We start from the raw sequence: 16,569 nt of genomic DNA, 5'->3' as shown, positions 1-16,569 counted from the left end.
TTCCGATTGGTCGTTCTCAACGCCAATGGAAGGTAGTAGGGGCGAGGAGCGCGGTGATTGGTCTCGCGTTTCCTCCAGGCCAGCGGAGCAGGCTTCAGATCGGTTCCGATTGGTTGTTCTCAACGCCAATGGAAGGTAGTAGGGGCGAGGAGCGCGGTGATTGGTCTCGCGTTTCCTCGAGGCCAGAGGAGCGGGCTTCAGATCGGTTCCGATTGGTCGTTCTCAATGCCAATGAAAGTTAGGAGGGGTGAGGAGCTCGTTGATTGGTCTCGCGTTTCCTCGAGGCCAGCGGAGCGGGCTTCAGATCGGTTCCGATAGGTCGTTCTCAACGCCAATGGGAGGTAGGAGGGGCGAGGAGCGCGTTGATTGGTCTCGCGTTTTCCTCAAGGCCAGCGGAGTGGCCTTCACATGGACAGCTTGACACCATTGGCTGCAGCTGCCGCCGCCGCGGCGTAGCGCGCGTAGGGATCGTGTCGGTAGCGGGTGCGATCCGTCTTAAAGACGCCGCCTTCACCTCTGCTGTTAACATCACCGGCCACTGAGAAACAGAAAAAAAAAGAGCATATTATAAATCGTTCACATAAAAATAAAATTATGGAAAGTCATTGTTTTCAAGAAATATTGAACTTGCAGCAACATGTCACAATAGTCATTAAACATACATTACATAAATCGTTATAATACATTATACTATTATTTACACATGTTCTTACTTTTTTAACTAATGAAAATATTAATTAATAAATACCTATATATACTATGTGGTTAATACGGAAAAATAATAACCATTTGTGAGTAAAAACAAGGACCATGGACTGACCACAAGTTGAATTGGATTATAAAATTCTTAAAAATTTCCTAATTTGAGAAATGCGAGAATTCGTTGATGAGGAAATATAATTACCCTAAGAAACCCACAATCAAAAGGTTTTTCATTTTCAACATCAGAACATGTATTTTTGCTGTCAGGGATGTCTCCTAAGAGGTTTTGATGAGCATCACTCTTCCCGTATTTCAATGCGAATGCTTGACAAATGTACCAAAGTTTTTTTTGTAAACTTTACTGAATTCATCAAAACAGTTTTTTAGGTTCAAGAAACCATGGTATTTTGTAATAAGAATAGCCTACATTATTGACGATAATATATAAATAATAAATAATATACAAATAAATAATAATAAATTTGATTTTATGAGTAAATTCAGAATAAATGAGATGTTCCAAGATAAATTTTTTTAATTGTATTGAAAATTCATATTTCCATGTTTTACTATTAAAGTGTATGCTCTGAAATTAAAATTTCAAATATTTATTTGACCTTTGTGTTTTATAGATTTCTGATCTAGAACTATAATTAATTTCTTAAAAATTTCTGTCTTTTTATATTATTTTTTTTTCGTAAAACTGCATGAACCAATTACGTTTACATAATAAGGCTTTATTAAAACCAATGTATAATTATATTCCGACTTAAGTGATAAACGTCGTTCGTTCAGTCTTATTTATTTCGTTTGGACACATCTGAAATATAATATATATATATATAATAAAAATCCATCCTAAATACAAAGCGAATCAAAGTAGCTTCCATTGGCTTGTAAACATTGTTAAGCTTTTTCTTTTCTTTTCTACGAGCCTTTGTTGTATCGCCCTAGTGATTGTTCGTGTGAGGGCAATTAGGAAAGGGGAGAGTCCTAATGAAAGTGATTCCACCGGATAAGTGATTAGGTCGTGATGATAGGAAACAGTCAAATTACATTCACGACGTATAGGTGATTAACACGAGAGGTCTATCATGTCCTGTTTTTGACGAAGTTGCCATTCATTTTCTCACTTCTCACGCACTGATTTTTTTTTATTTGCTTGAAATCGTCAGCTGTTTGCCTTGTTTCGAGTGTCAGGGCCAGTCAGAAATTTTTTTTAAATAAAGTTACGAATTTTCTTTATTTTATTTCATCAAATCTTTTCGTGATTCGTACAAAACTCTTTTTTACACGCTTTATATTAGCTTCACCTGTATGTTTGTTTCTTTGTATGTTTGTTTGTATGTTTGTAACCGACTCCTTTGGGTGCGATTTTGACCCAGTTTAAACGGCCAGATTTCATTCAAACTTTGTACATTTATCGAGGACCGATGACAATACACTAATTTGATAAGATTATTCCATTATTCAATTTGCAAAATAAGATTTTTGTCAATTTATATAATTTCACAAGAAAGAGTTCGCACATGAGCAAAATGGTTTTCTTTACAATGTGCGAACTCTTTTCTTTCAGTTTATCTTTGGCGCGATATAAACAAAGCCTACTAAATATTGTGACATTTAATTAAATGAAAAGTGAGAATGGGTTATGTTTATTGTGAGCAATATACTTTCTTGAAGAGGATATTATCTATATTTGTAAAAATATGAAAAAAAAAAAAAAAAACTGAAATAAGGATTTTAAATGTTGTTTCTTTCGTTAAATAGAGAAACACAATTGCGTCTTTGTTTCATTTTACCAATTAACCAAGAGTGAAACATTATTATAAAACAACATTTTTTTGCAAATATTTCACGAAACATGGAAAATTGAGGTTTTATTTTGCTGTGAAACAAACAGCAGATGGGAAATCAAACACCATATGCATAACCTCAATAGCTACACCTGATGGGCAGATTTTTGAAATTCCACTCGAACACCAACCTGCAAATCTACACCAAGCAGTTACAAATATTCCAAACTATGCCTAGGTCAGTAAATAATTAAATAAAAGACATCAAACACGGAAAATATGGATACGTTTGACAGATGATATATCAAAAACATATTTGGATAGAGAGCAAAACTAACAGTTTGAGGATTTTTACCTGGACGAAATTGAGGAAAAAACAAAAAGTGCTGAATCTATACCTAGTGGATCAAATAAAAAATTGAAAAAACTGTTAGAAAAATTTATTGAAGGAAAAAAAGCTATATCTGAAACTCAAAATTTAGGGGAAAAGTGCATAAGCTTTCATGATTGAGAAATTCACGGGCAGAAACTTAAATTCTTACCAGTGGATTAAAGATTTCAACAAAGAATGTGAACGTTTCCTAATCAAAGAAGACAAAAAGAAAATAGAAAAATTAAAAAATTTCTTAGAATACTCCAGTGTAGTTTGGCACAACTGCATGCAAATGAAACTTACACTGGAATCGGACTGGAACAAATGGGAGAAAATGTTTTGTGAGACATTTGCAAACAAAGGATGGTCACCCATCAGATATGTTGACTTAGAATAAACATCATTGACTTCCCGAACATATTGATTTTCATAGCAGGATATTGAAATTATTGAGTACTGTAGTTCTTCAACACGCTATATTGGATATATATTTTAGAAGCAGCCAATATCTACTCAAATTCACATTAATAGTAAAGTCATGTAATAAATAAAAAATTGAGCCATATCTAGAGACACTTCTGAGATAAAACAATATTTATCGATTTTATTTTAACTGCAGCCAATATCTATTCAAAATATACTTTAATAGTAAATTGATGTAATAACTATAAAGATATTTACATTGTTATAAAAAAAATTTCATACGTCGGTAAAGAAGTATCACTTTAAATTATAAATAAACCAAACTAAAAAATAGAAAATAAATTTTAATAAATTTGAATTAAGAATAGTGTAAAAAAAATTTCATAAATATAAATTAATATTAGTGTATATAAGAAAAAAATGTATTTTATTTTTAAAAAAAAAGCGTGGGGTGCATGGTGTCAATATTGACATATATGAGTAGAAGGATTATCATTTCGATAATATCTTAAAAAGCACCCCACGCTTTTCTTTAAATAAAATAAATTTTTTCTTATATACACTATTATTTATTTATATTTATTAAATTTTTTTACACTATTCTTAATTCAAATTTATTAAAATTTATTTTCTCTTTTTTAGTTTGGTTTTCTATATAAAGCGTGTTTTTTTTTGTTTTTTAAACTATTATTTATTTCCTTCAAATACCTGAAGATGTGGCTAAATATTTTTTAAAATGAATTACGATTGTAAATATTTAAAACGCAGAACGTCACAATATTTTAGTCTGTAAATAAGGCGTACTCAAGTCGTAAATGTACTGTTAATGAAAATTTTAAAGCTTAGAATAGAAATATATATTAATTTAAATACTTTGCAAATAATTATTCTTAGTTAAGTGAATGCTGTAATGCGATTTTTGGTCACAACATTATTTTAAATACTAATATCCATATGCAATGCGTTCTAAACAATGATATTCCACACATGAAAAAAAAAATTTGAAGAGACCAAATTAAGCAGCGTTTACCGAATTCGGTAAAAATTTCATTCTTATAGCGTATCGTCTACGGTCGTGAATTTCACGGCTAGCAACAATGGTGTATTTGACGATGGTTCGAGAAAATAAAAACATCGCCAAAACTTAATAATTGTATGTACTCGCACATTTCAGAAACTTTTAATGTACCGAAAGGATTTCTCTCAGTTGTACTGGAACGCAGTCCCGTTGATCTTGCAACGCATATACCTGTACCTACAATTAGAAATAATTTAATTGCTGCTGGTGTAGAAGTTTTGTTGTCACAAACTTGTCAGTTAAATCACGTAACAATATGAAGTGATTTGTCAGATAATTTTCCCTAGATTATAACACGTGTATATTTTTTTCTCAGCAGGCCTAAAAAAAAAAAAAAAAAAAAAAAAAACAGAAAACTTACATAACAACCCTGACTACTCAATTCCGTACCTATACATATCTTTCTCCAAAAAATAAGTAGGAAAGTTGTTAAGAGCTCACCTTGTTTGGTCATAGGCAGTATTCGTGAAGCCAAAAGGTAAGTCTAATATTAATATATATTTTTATGGTTAAATTTGTGCTTTACTATTCGTCAACTGAGAAGTCACTAGTGAGGAATACATAAACGAACACAGTGCAGGGCTATTGGGGAAGCATACACTAAGAATTAACCCCTGCGTTCGTCTGGAAATAAAACGTTTTTTTGAGAAAAACTATAGAAAAAACCTGTTGGGGGTGTGACGCGAACACAGAGGTGCAAGAGCGCGGGTCCAACCAAAACTGCAAAAACCGACTCCAGTCTAAGAAAGTTTTGATTTTAAAGGCCAGTTTGATGATGGCCTGAAAGTAGACAGTTCTCGGTGTTTCAAAGAGGGGGAGGGGTTAAGAGGCCAAATCGTCATCGGTAATCTTTTTTTTTTAGTGTAGGTAAATTGCCGTCAAGCAAACTTGCCGAATGCTGATGCCCCCCAAAAAAATAAAATTGAAAGTTCACTGGAGCCATCAATCAGCTCGTGTTGAACGACACCGTTTTGAGATGAACCGCATCATTCTCTCCGACGCTCCCGACTGTTCACGAGAGTCGTCACCAACTGAAACTGATTGACGGCTGCTGCTTCTTCGGAGGAGGTCTTCTCCAGCTGATGGCTTTCGAATAATAATTCTCCCCGCATCTCCACGTAACTTTTTTTTTCCGAAGGATATTTTTTTTTTTTCATCTTCCTTCCAATTCCCACACAAGCCCATCAAAAAAAAAAAAAACCAAGCAGATCGCCTTCGGGAAGGAATAAAAACTCGACCGTACTTGGGCTCAAAAATGTTTTTTTCTTCTTCACTCACTCCCATGAATGCACCAGCAGCTTCGAGGACGAATGCGCCACCTGGGATCGGAACAGAAATTGCGGGTGTTGGGGGATGATTGATGGGGCGAGCGTTAGAGTCTGCCGAGGCAAAGAGAAGGTTCGGTGGGGGAGGGGGGGGGTGGAGCGCCGGTTTTTCGGGGCTCACGTGACGGATCTGTTGCCGATGTTAACTAACCGCCCCGGCATCCGTCTTCATTAGGGCGACGCTGCACCTGTGGCGACCCCTAGAGACGGCGGCGCCCGGCCCTCCACTTAAGAGGCCACTCCAGTGTTTCAGGGGCACTACGCAACCCGCGTTAACCTCATAAGATACAATGCTATTTTCATTTTGCTTATAACTTATCAACTAATATAGATTTCGAAATGATGCTTGCTTGATATGTAAGACAACGATGCTCTTATCAAAGCCCCCTTCTTCAAAAAACGTGCTTAAATTATGGTTCAAACCAAGACAATACACTTATGCATGTTAGTAAAGATTAGTATAAAACCACAATTTATGCACGTTTTTGAAGAAAGGGGCTTCGATAAGAGCATCGTTGTCTTACATATCAAGCAAGCATCATTTCGAAATCTATATTAGTTAATTAGTTATAAGCAAAATGAAAATAGCATTGGATCTTATGAGGTTAACGCGGGTTGCGTAGTGCCCCTGAAACACTGGAGTGGCCTCTTAACAAGTGCTGCTCGGCCCGGTGGCCGCCATCTCACTCGGGACCCGAGAAGTTGTGCAGATGAGCAGAAGTTCTTCCGTCATTATTTTGCGAGCTAATATTCACTCTCCAGTCGACTCTGATCTCAAACCACCTTTCGAAGGGAAAAAAAAATTGGGGTGTTTGTGTCTGTGTCATGGACACGGCCCGTGTGTTGTGCGTGAATACGTGTACGTAACGGGTAATATTTTCTAATTATACGAAATATAAAATACGCTATTTTTTTATTTTAACACTTATATTTATATTCACTGTAACATACACATATACGTTTTAAGTTCGCCTTTCGATGATTTTTATAAACGTCTTTATTTAAATTTTATTACGCTTATAATGTTTTCAAATAAATATTATACCAAAAATTCTGAAGTAATACCACATGCAAAACAAAATAAAGCACGATTCCGAAGCTAACGGACGTAGGGACGCATCGGTGGATGCGGGTGTCGCAACTCGAATTTAGTGGAAGCATTTATGGAAACATCGGCATCCATTGCGACTTAGGAAGAAACGCAAAGATGGCTGCGTCCACTACGATGCACGTTTAGTGGATCCCTTGCTAAGGGATCCATTAGGCTAGTAGCCTATCCGGATGCAGCTAGAGATACGTACTGAATGACGCCATTTTGGTTTCAACATTTTAGAATCCATAACACTATTCATGCCGTTAAACTTTTAAATTTTTCACTTCGGTAAAAGTAGAGTACATAATTTAGTAGTAAACTTTAAGTTAATAGTCACTGGCTGCTAAAAAGTCACAGGCGTTTAGTACTTTCACGGCATCACAACGGTAATTTTCTTTGCAAATGCGTTTTTTTTTTTCAGTTTCAGAGTTGTTAATAATAAACGTTTTCCTTTTGTTTCTTCTTTACAAAGCGTTCGGTCAGGCACGTGGCGAAACGGCAAAATAATTCGAGCGCGAATAACATGCGAACAAAGAGGCTTGTAAAATAATTTCGCAAATTACTCGCGCCGATAAAAGCCCGCCAAAGCTCGTAAAAAAAAATAACACTGAGTGAAATTTATTAAATGGCCTGGCGAATTAACTGCTATCCAGCAGCATTTAAAATACCTATTTGGACATCACAACATTGTAGAAATACAAACTTTTAACAGCGTAATATTGGCTATGGCATTCCCCGGACAAAAATTTAGCGTCCGGATCAGCACTAAAGCCTGGTCTTCAGTTAGGCTATGTTTCACTTGAGCAGACAGATGCACATCCCCAGTGGTTTTTCTGACAGTAAGCAAATGCTAGATATTTGCAATCAATAAGTTATATTACTATAGCCTGTTAACAAAGTTTCTGTTATACCAATTTTTTTTATTTAATTACTGAACGTTAGTAGGAATTTATTAAAAAAAATATTGATTATATATTAAACTGTAACAAAAAGCTACAGTTCAGAAAAACAGAAATTGTAAATTCTAATAGTTACCAGGAAGGAACAAAAAGAAAAGACCCGAAATTATGTGTTCTTATCTCCTCTCACTTGCCCTTATCGAAGTTTGTCAGCAAGACAACGCACGGAGAGACGTAGTGAAGTTTTAATGCACTCAACTCGCGTCTCGGAGTTCCCAAATTCGAATCTCAGCCCGGCCAACTTGATTTCTGTTTTCCGAACTTTTATGGGCCATAATATCATGTGAAACGATTCTGCCATTTTGGAACACGCTACATCCCTGAACGAAATATGATATTCATAACAGGTAGCGTTATCTGTGCGGGAAATGCTGGGACTGTCTCAACAGCGCTCTCTACGCTGCTGGTTGATAAAGGAGAAATGCGAACGCGCTGGTAGAAAATATAAAATTCAAGGCACTCTAACAGCTAACTGTATGGGATACCTATAGCCTATCTATTTTCTGAAACAAGCGCATGTTCATAATCTCCTCCTTATTGTTTAGTTCATCTATTATTTATCTCTCAATTTGTTATTTTGTGGAGATGAATTGTCGCACAAAGAGGAGAATGAAAACGAGCCTAGCAAAGTATATAGCATATACATATAGTATAGTATATAGTATATAGCATGTATCTCTTTGACCAAGTACCTCGTGTCTGTCCTTTTCGCGTCAGAAACGTTTCACAACAAAATGTTTCACGAAAAACGGTGCATTGAAATTCGGCCTTGAAATTTTCCTCTCATCACGCTCAAAAGGTTTCATTTTAATAAACAGACAACTATTTCATTCATTTAAATAATTATTAAATGACTTTTCAACTAAGTCATTCTTTCACTACTCACAAAATGACTAATACTGTGAAATAGTTTGTTACTGAGCACATATTATATGTTGATAATGTTAGTCCTGTTAAAACAAAATGCACAAAAAAAATTCTTAAAAGCTTTGGGGTGATAATCTCAATAGCTTTAGTTTTATAAATGAATACTCAGGATAAAAATAAAAAAAATAATTATTGTAATTCTGTTTACTTATTCGGTTCGTTTTAAAAAGGTATTATCTTTCACTCAAGTGCAGACATGAAATGATTTTTTTTTTCCAAACTAATTTCCCGTGGATTTACCCAAGCTATTAAGTCGCGAGTAAGCTGAGAGAGTAGATTCGCTGGTGTTTATGCAGAACAGAATGCTTCCGCGACGAGCAAGACTCCGGAGGGTCCGGAATTGGAGCGCACGGAGGATTGAGAAATTCAACACCGCCCTTCCGCATCGGGGATACGCCTTCATTACAGTTAATAGGGTACCCGATACTCCGCGGTACCGTCGCTTCAGGGTTGGGGGGGGGGGGGGAAGGGCCTCGCCCCCTCGTTTGCCCTCGCTTCAGGGGACTGCTCCTCCTGACCAGACGAACAAGAGTGTCGAGGGCTCGTTACCAATAATGACACACTTCTCGAACAGCGCGCGAGTTCCTCGAACAGGAGATAGGCCTACTTCAAGCAACTTTAAGACCGAGAATAATACCAACTGAATTCCTACAAAATTTTAAATAGTTCAAAATCAAAACAAAGTTTGTTAGAACACTGTTTTTTATTTGGGAAAAAATTATACTCTGTATAAATTCCTTCAGATGTATAGCGAACTAATGGAAAGGCCCCACATATGCGTTAGATCTCGTTTTGATTGATTAGAAACAAAATTAATGCATTAAAAATATTACCATATTTGAATTGTCCACTCAAAAACAATTTAATATGTTTTAAAAAATACAAAAAAAAACAAGTTTGAATATTTTTAAGATTATAGCTACTTACATACTTCTTTAGGCTCATTATGAAAAAAAAAATGAAAATGAATTGTTACGATGCGAGCGCACCATTTAACGAAATTTTCACAAGATGGAAAAAAAAAAAGATACATACAAGTGTGCTTCTAAATAAAATACTTTAGTTTTTGATATTGAATACTGGTCAATGCTATTAAGAACATTTATTTATTGTGAATATTAGTGATAGGAATTATGTTTATAAAATTTCTCAAGTGCGTTTATATAAGTTAGACTAGGTTATAATTCTTTAGGCGCATATGAAAAAATGGTAAGAATTAAATATTTTACGATGTTGACGCAACATGCCACAAAAATTGACAGGATGACAAATATAATATATGTGTTTTTAAAGTATATACTTAAGTGTTTGATATTGAATTTGATTTCATATAAAAGCATTTATTTATTTTTAATATAAGTGATATAAAGTTTATTTATTAACTTTATCAAGTATATTTAGGCCTATATATGTGAGGTTATGTTCCCGTATGTATGATTTATTTTCATTATTAATTAAAAATTATTACATAATGATTTAATACATAATTTAAATTAATAAATTACAATACACTATAAACCATATTTATTGATTTTCATTTAAATTTAAATAATCTCGATTATTTTACAAAATTAAATAATAAATTTTATTACGTTGTAGGCCTTATAATATCACTCTATTTCTTTTTATTTTTTTAATTATATGCATGCAAAATTAAAGTGTGCTTTTTATTGCGCCAAGAAAGTATAACTTCTAACGTGTGTACATAAGTGAATCACGCATTTTTAAAATGTGTTAATAAATGAATTTTTTTTAAATCGCCAAATTAATGCGGTTAAATGTTATCAAAGCTCCATGTAGGGACAAAAATCATTAACCATGCAATATGAATTGTCAGTGAACTCTTTGTGGGCTTTTGCAATGAAAACGTGAAGTTTTAACCCTGCCGATGCATAAAGTTTTGAAGAGTTATAAGACGAGGGTCATCACTCGACCTCAAACTTTAGCTGCAGAGTATTCATGAAAGAGAAAGTTAAAAACAAATTACTTATGATCAAATAATGGCCTAAGTGCTTCCTAAGACTGGTATATGCGTCTTTGATGTTGGAAATGAACAAATTTTTGATTGAAACTAATATAATTATTGGCGTTTGTAAAATTATTTATTTAAAGCAATTTGGAGTAACAACTCATGAAATGAATTTATAGGAAAATGATGTTACTCTCTATATCATTGTTAATGATAGCTCCAAGTTTCGCTTTGCTTGAATATCTTTGTTTAATTAAACATTATCCGGGCAATAAAATAAACGATAAGTTCTAACTTCAAAGCCGTACACTTTCTAACAAGTTTTCAATATATATTTTTTGTGTGTTGAACCTACTGCCAAAGTTTGAAGTTCGAATTCTGACGTATTGCGTGTGCTAAGTAGAGTTTGGGGTAATTAAATGCGTCTGATTATGGCTTATAACCTTGCATGTGTGCCAAAACGTGACTAAACTGCCATTCTGACACTTAGCTAATTGCTTGCGTCGATTGGGATCGCCGTCTGTCTTGCTCATACGACAGTCATGAGCACAGCACAATGAACCTCCCAGCTAGGTAAGAGGGTTGGCGAAGGGAAGGGGGGGTGTCGTTTAGGGGGGGGGGATCGCTATGTGCTGATTGCCCGAGCCTCAAATTTCCAGTTTACTTCGACTAATTCGTTCCGCCTTGGTAAATGCTTCATCCATGGCAGCAGGTCAAGTTTACGCCCACGATATAAACTCTCTTCCCCGTCAGCTGTCTTCAGTACACTCATAACTAAGTCACACATATAACCAACCTACTTATAACTAACCCACATGAGTATCTGTGTTTTTGAGGCTTAAGAAGCCATTGAATAAAAAAATCTAAGCCTAGCACCTTAACTTACATTTGTGTTTTATTACCAGTGATTTTTAATTTGTGTTTCAGCATAGGCTTAAAGAGTTTGTAGTAAAGTTTATGAACTATTTTAAAAAGTGTTGGTGAGACTTAAGTAGCCATCGAAAAATAAAACGCCAAGTTTAGCATTTTAAATTGCACTTTGTGTTGTAATATCTGTGATTAAAATTTTGGTATTTTATATTTCAATGGATTTTTAAGTCTCAAAAACACTGTTATTCTATTACTAATTATTCTTTTTTTTTATCTGTTGGGAAATTTTTGTTTTCGAAAATTATCGGTAAGCTCAACACATATTTGTCTGTTAACATAGGGACAGTTCTCCAGACTGTTAACAGGTTTTGAAGCGGTGCTGCGTAAGTAGACATGAATTAATGTGGCCGAAAGACGAAACTAATTTAATCGAAACCCCGCAAAATTTATATCGCTGAGAAGATGTCTTACAGCACTAAATTGAACGTTTTTTTTTTTTTGCAAGTAGTAATATCGACTGTCATTCATTTAACCGAAAGTTGTTTCTCTGCTATTTTGCTCAAATGGCTTTCGGCACACTAAATGCTAGCCGTTTGAGCTTCTGTCTGGTGTTGTGAAGGTCGCCAGTTCAATTCACGACCGGATCGGTAATCTTCCCTTTTTTAAAAAAAATTCCCCTCCCATGTCCAGGAATGAGTGTAGGGGTTTTCCCTTAGCTTCCATTCTGCGAAAGGCAATGGGAAACCACTGTCGCTTCACCTCACCTGATTCGCCCCAACCCAATCCGTGACGACGGCTGAGTCACAATCCATCACCATTACCGTTGTCTGAAATATTTTCGCTACCATAATATACCATAACATACCATAACATACCATAACATACCATTACAGCACACATGACTGTTATCATCCTTGGCTTAGAATATTCTGTACCTACGTCATTCTGTTGCTTGAATTTTGAAGTTCTGTTACTCCTACCATGTAAGCATATTACTTTACTATATTGTGGTCATTTCTGTGGTAATTTTTTTAAAATGAAACCTCCTGTGGGGGTGAGGTGACTCATCATTTGAGACTGGAAAAATTCGCGATTTCGATGACATCCAGGATAGACTGCACAGTCCTCCGTATACTCGGGGGGGAAAAAAAGCCAGTTCATTGGCTGCTGGTTTGCGAATCGTCTCAGATTTTTTTTTTTTTTTTGCCAGGCCTGTTGTATGTTAAAACTCTGTAGCATTTTATTAACACGGATCCCTTGCTCGTGATTGTTAGGTTTATCGTTCAAGAAGGTCTTTTAGGTGTGAAGTTTCGCTTCTAAACGCAAATAAATATATACCTATATATCTGTACTTCGGAGGCATAAGTCACTATGTCACAAAAACCAAATTTCCACTAGAGTGGTTTAAATAATTTTAAGTAGTAGGTACTTCACTTATTTACTGAATTATGTTTAATCAAATATATATATCAAGAATTTTTGACATGCAGTAGATTCTTAGTGTTGCATGCCACTAGACAGAACGTCAAACGGTGGTGAAGTTTGTGGTTAAAAGGTGCATTTTGCCCAGAAGTGGACATAGTGTCGTATGCCTCCGAGGTACACACGCATATACATATATCTTTCAAAAAGTGTCCCAGTGTAATTTTCAAACTGCTGCTCCTCAAATACTGTCCTGCGAAGTTCCTTGAGATTCCGTGGGAGGCCGCTGTTACCAGCGCAGCAGACGAGACCCAACTTCTGCGAGAGCTGCAGAGCGCGTAATTATCATTTATTATGCCGTGTGAACCGAGGAAGTCTTTCCATTCCCCGTCCCTCTTTTCCGAGTCTCCTCCCACCCCCCCTCCTCGCCAAGGCAGAAGATTAAAATTTACTTCGAATAATTCTACCGCAGGTGTTTCCTCGCGGTGCTTTTTTTTTGGGGGGGGGGGGGGGAGAGAGAGAGATTTTCACCTGCCGCCGGGAAATTTGTCTGAAACGTTTCAAGTTTTCTCGCGCGCTGTTTAAAGGGGGCGGAGGTATCGCGTTCATCAACACGGATCGCTTGCTCGTGATTTGGAATAAATTCACAACGTGAACATAAGTAATTATACATAACTTGTTTTCTTAGCTTGTATAGTTTTTATTGTTCCGATAAAAGTGACGAAGACTTAAAAAAATATATATACCAAACCCCGGCTTTGGACATGATTTTCATCAAAGAATTTTATTTAAATATTTCCCATCTTGTTAAAATCCATTTAAAAAAAAATTAATACTATACTGTTTCCCTTTGTCTTTGTGAACCTTGGTTAGTGCCACTCGCCGCAGATGGCAGCACCGTGGGTTTTTTTTTTTTACGTATTTCTATTTCCGTTCCATACGACTTCCAATCCATTCACGAAATTTCTCCTGCCGTATACCGTTAATCGAGAGCTAAGATGTTCCACATTAATAAATATTTTTTTAATCTTTAAATCAAAATTCAGAAATACTAGGAAGTATTTTCATTTAAAAAAATAAATGAATGGTAACCTCACGGCAAATATCTCGGGAGCCCTGAGTGAAGGACGCTTGTTGAACTACAACAAGATCACCGTGCACGAGTTGCTGGTAAAAACTCATTCAATACAATTGAAGTTTCACTGGTAATTGAAGGTTCGTGAGAGCACATAAGTACATTAATAAGTTCAGCGGTAAACAGAACCATACAATAAAATCTTAGAGCATGCAAACATTCTTAAACGTAAATGGGGAAACACGTATAAGTTTGGAAGTAAGATTAATCAGGGAAATGTGATGGTGCTTCATTTTCATTATTTCCTTCCCTTTCTTCCCTCTTTAAAGCTATCCTTTTTCAGTCTGATTGAATCCTTTGGCGCGGATGTAAAAAAAAATCCAATCAAAAATCCAAGCTTTTTACTGTTTACAACCTTGGCTGGAAGAATCACATTTACGTTTCTGCGTTTGCAATTCGGAAAACACACAAACAACTTCCAGAAGAATATATAGGTACAATGTATGAAAAGAGTGAAAAAAAAGAGCCTGTCTTTCTGTATTCGCCAGTGATGAGTAAACATTCCAACCTAGGTAACGAGAAAATTCATGCGTTCTCATGTTGCAAACAAATACACTTCTAATACGAAACTCGGAAACGAAATTCAACCTACAGTTCTTCACAAAAATGCTGAGCGTGATAAATACACGCAAATTGTGTTTTCAGCGAACATTACTTGATGCGAATCACACATAGTTTCCGCACCTGTCACTATAATTCGCTGCCGAAGCAGCTACGTCGACTATGGAATCATTCAATTTTCAGCTCTGATAAAAGCAAAAAAAGACTTTAAAGGAATACCAAACCCGGGCTTTGGATCTGATTTTCGACTAGAAATTTTATTAAAATACTGTCCATCTTGTTCAAATTCGTTAAACAGTTGATAAAACAAAGTTTCCCTTTGGCTTTGTGAACTTTGGTTCGTGCCATCGGCAACAGATGGCAGCACCGTGGTTACACATTTCCGTTCCATGCGACTACCGTTCTATTCACCAAATAACTCCTACCAAATGCCGTATACCGAGAGCTAAGATGTTTACACATCAAAATAACTTCCAGCGGTGTTTCCCAATGATTCCTAGACTTTAGGGATATCGTGTGTTTACCAGCTAAATAAAGGGAAATAACATAAATAGGCAAAATAATTTTGCTGTCAAAAATGTGACTAAATTTGTTTATATCAACAAGTGTAATGTCTAAAACATCGATGAGAAATTTGTCTTGCAATTGCTGTTTCATTCTAGACAGAGATATTCTTTTAAACATAAATATTTTAAAATACTAGAATTTAAAAAAAAACTGGACTTGTCAACTTTTCCTAATAATCTACCTTTATGGGTATTTCATCTCAGGGAGTAAAAAAAAAAGCTAGTGCCCTCACAGAAATTGTAATGATAACGCCGATTCTCTGTTTTCTTTCGTTAGGGGTTAGTTTTCACGGCAGAGAGTTTTCCCGATTCATTCAAACCTTTTTTTTTTTTTTTTTTTTTTCGTTCTCTCGCAGGTTTTTCAGGTAAGTAACGTCACTTTTATCCAAAAAAAAAAAACATTTCAAGCAATGTTGCTACTGCAAATTATTAATTCAAATGCGGTGCATGGGTACTGAATATATTTACATTTCATTTCATTAGAACCATATTATTACAGATCACGTGGAAAATTATTTACTTTATGCGAAAGGGGTGTTAAATTAACGTAAGTTTAATATAGTGCTAAAATATTATTGCATCAAGATAAATATAACACAGCTGTTAGTTTATCATGTAAAAATTCCACCCCCAAATATTTTGTTTCGGAAAATTGAAGAAAATACATAGTTTTAAAACTTAACTTGCAATAATTAAAGTCTATGCAAAATAAAAGTTACAACTATGAATTTATAAAGTAAGTGACATGGGAAATTCTTTGATATACCTACTGTTACAGTTGAATGCGTGGTGTTGTTACATAAAGATTCTCTATGTTAGTTACTGGCTAAGAGTCACCCAAGGTGTGACGCAAATACTGTACGACAATCCCCACATTGAAGCAGATGCACCTACATTTCAAGCCTACTTTTCTACCGAATATAATGCGCAACTAACAAATTTATGCCCGCTACAAAATGTGTAAGATTCCGAAAAGTGAATTTTAAATGAGTTAACATCTTAGCTCTAAGTGGGAGTGATTTCGTGAGAATGGAACGGGAGTCGATGGACGTAAATGTTACACAAAGATGGCGGACCCACGTGTAGCAAACATAAACCCGTATATAGTCACTTCCGCAAATATTAGAATACATATACCAAACGTGTTGGTGTGCCAAATAAAAATTTATGATAGTGTAATATGTTTTGTAATCTAAAATAGTCATAGTAAAAAGTATGTTTAAAAATACCTAATAAAACTTGTATTACATTTTTGATAAAACTAGTCGCTGAATGTAATGTTTATATAGCGCAGAGGTATAACGCACGGTAGTAAAGCGCATTGGAAAAACTTTTATTTTATTTTTCTATGTCAGATTACTGCTTTATAC

This window comes from Bacillus rossius, chromosome 15 (genome assembly GCF_032445375.1).
Source record: "Bacillus rossius redtenbacheri isolate Brsri chromosome 15, Brsri_v3, whole genome shotgun sequence".
In the NCBI taxonomy this organism is placed as follows: Eukaryota; Metazoa; Arthropoda; class Insecta; order Phasmatodea; family Bacillidae; genus Bacillus; species Bacillus rossius.
This window is presented reverse-complemented; position numbering follows the sequence as displayed.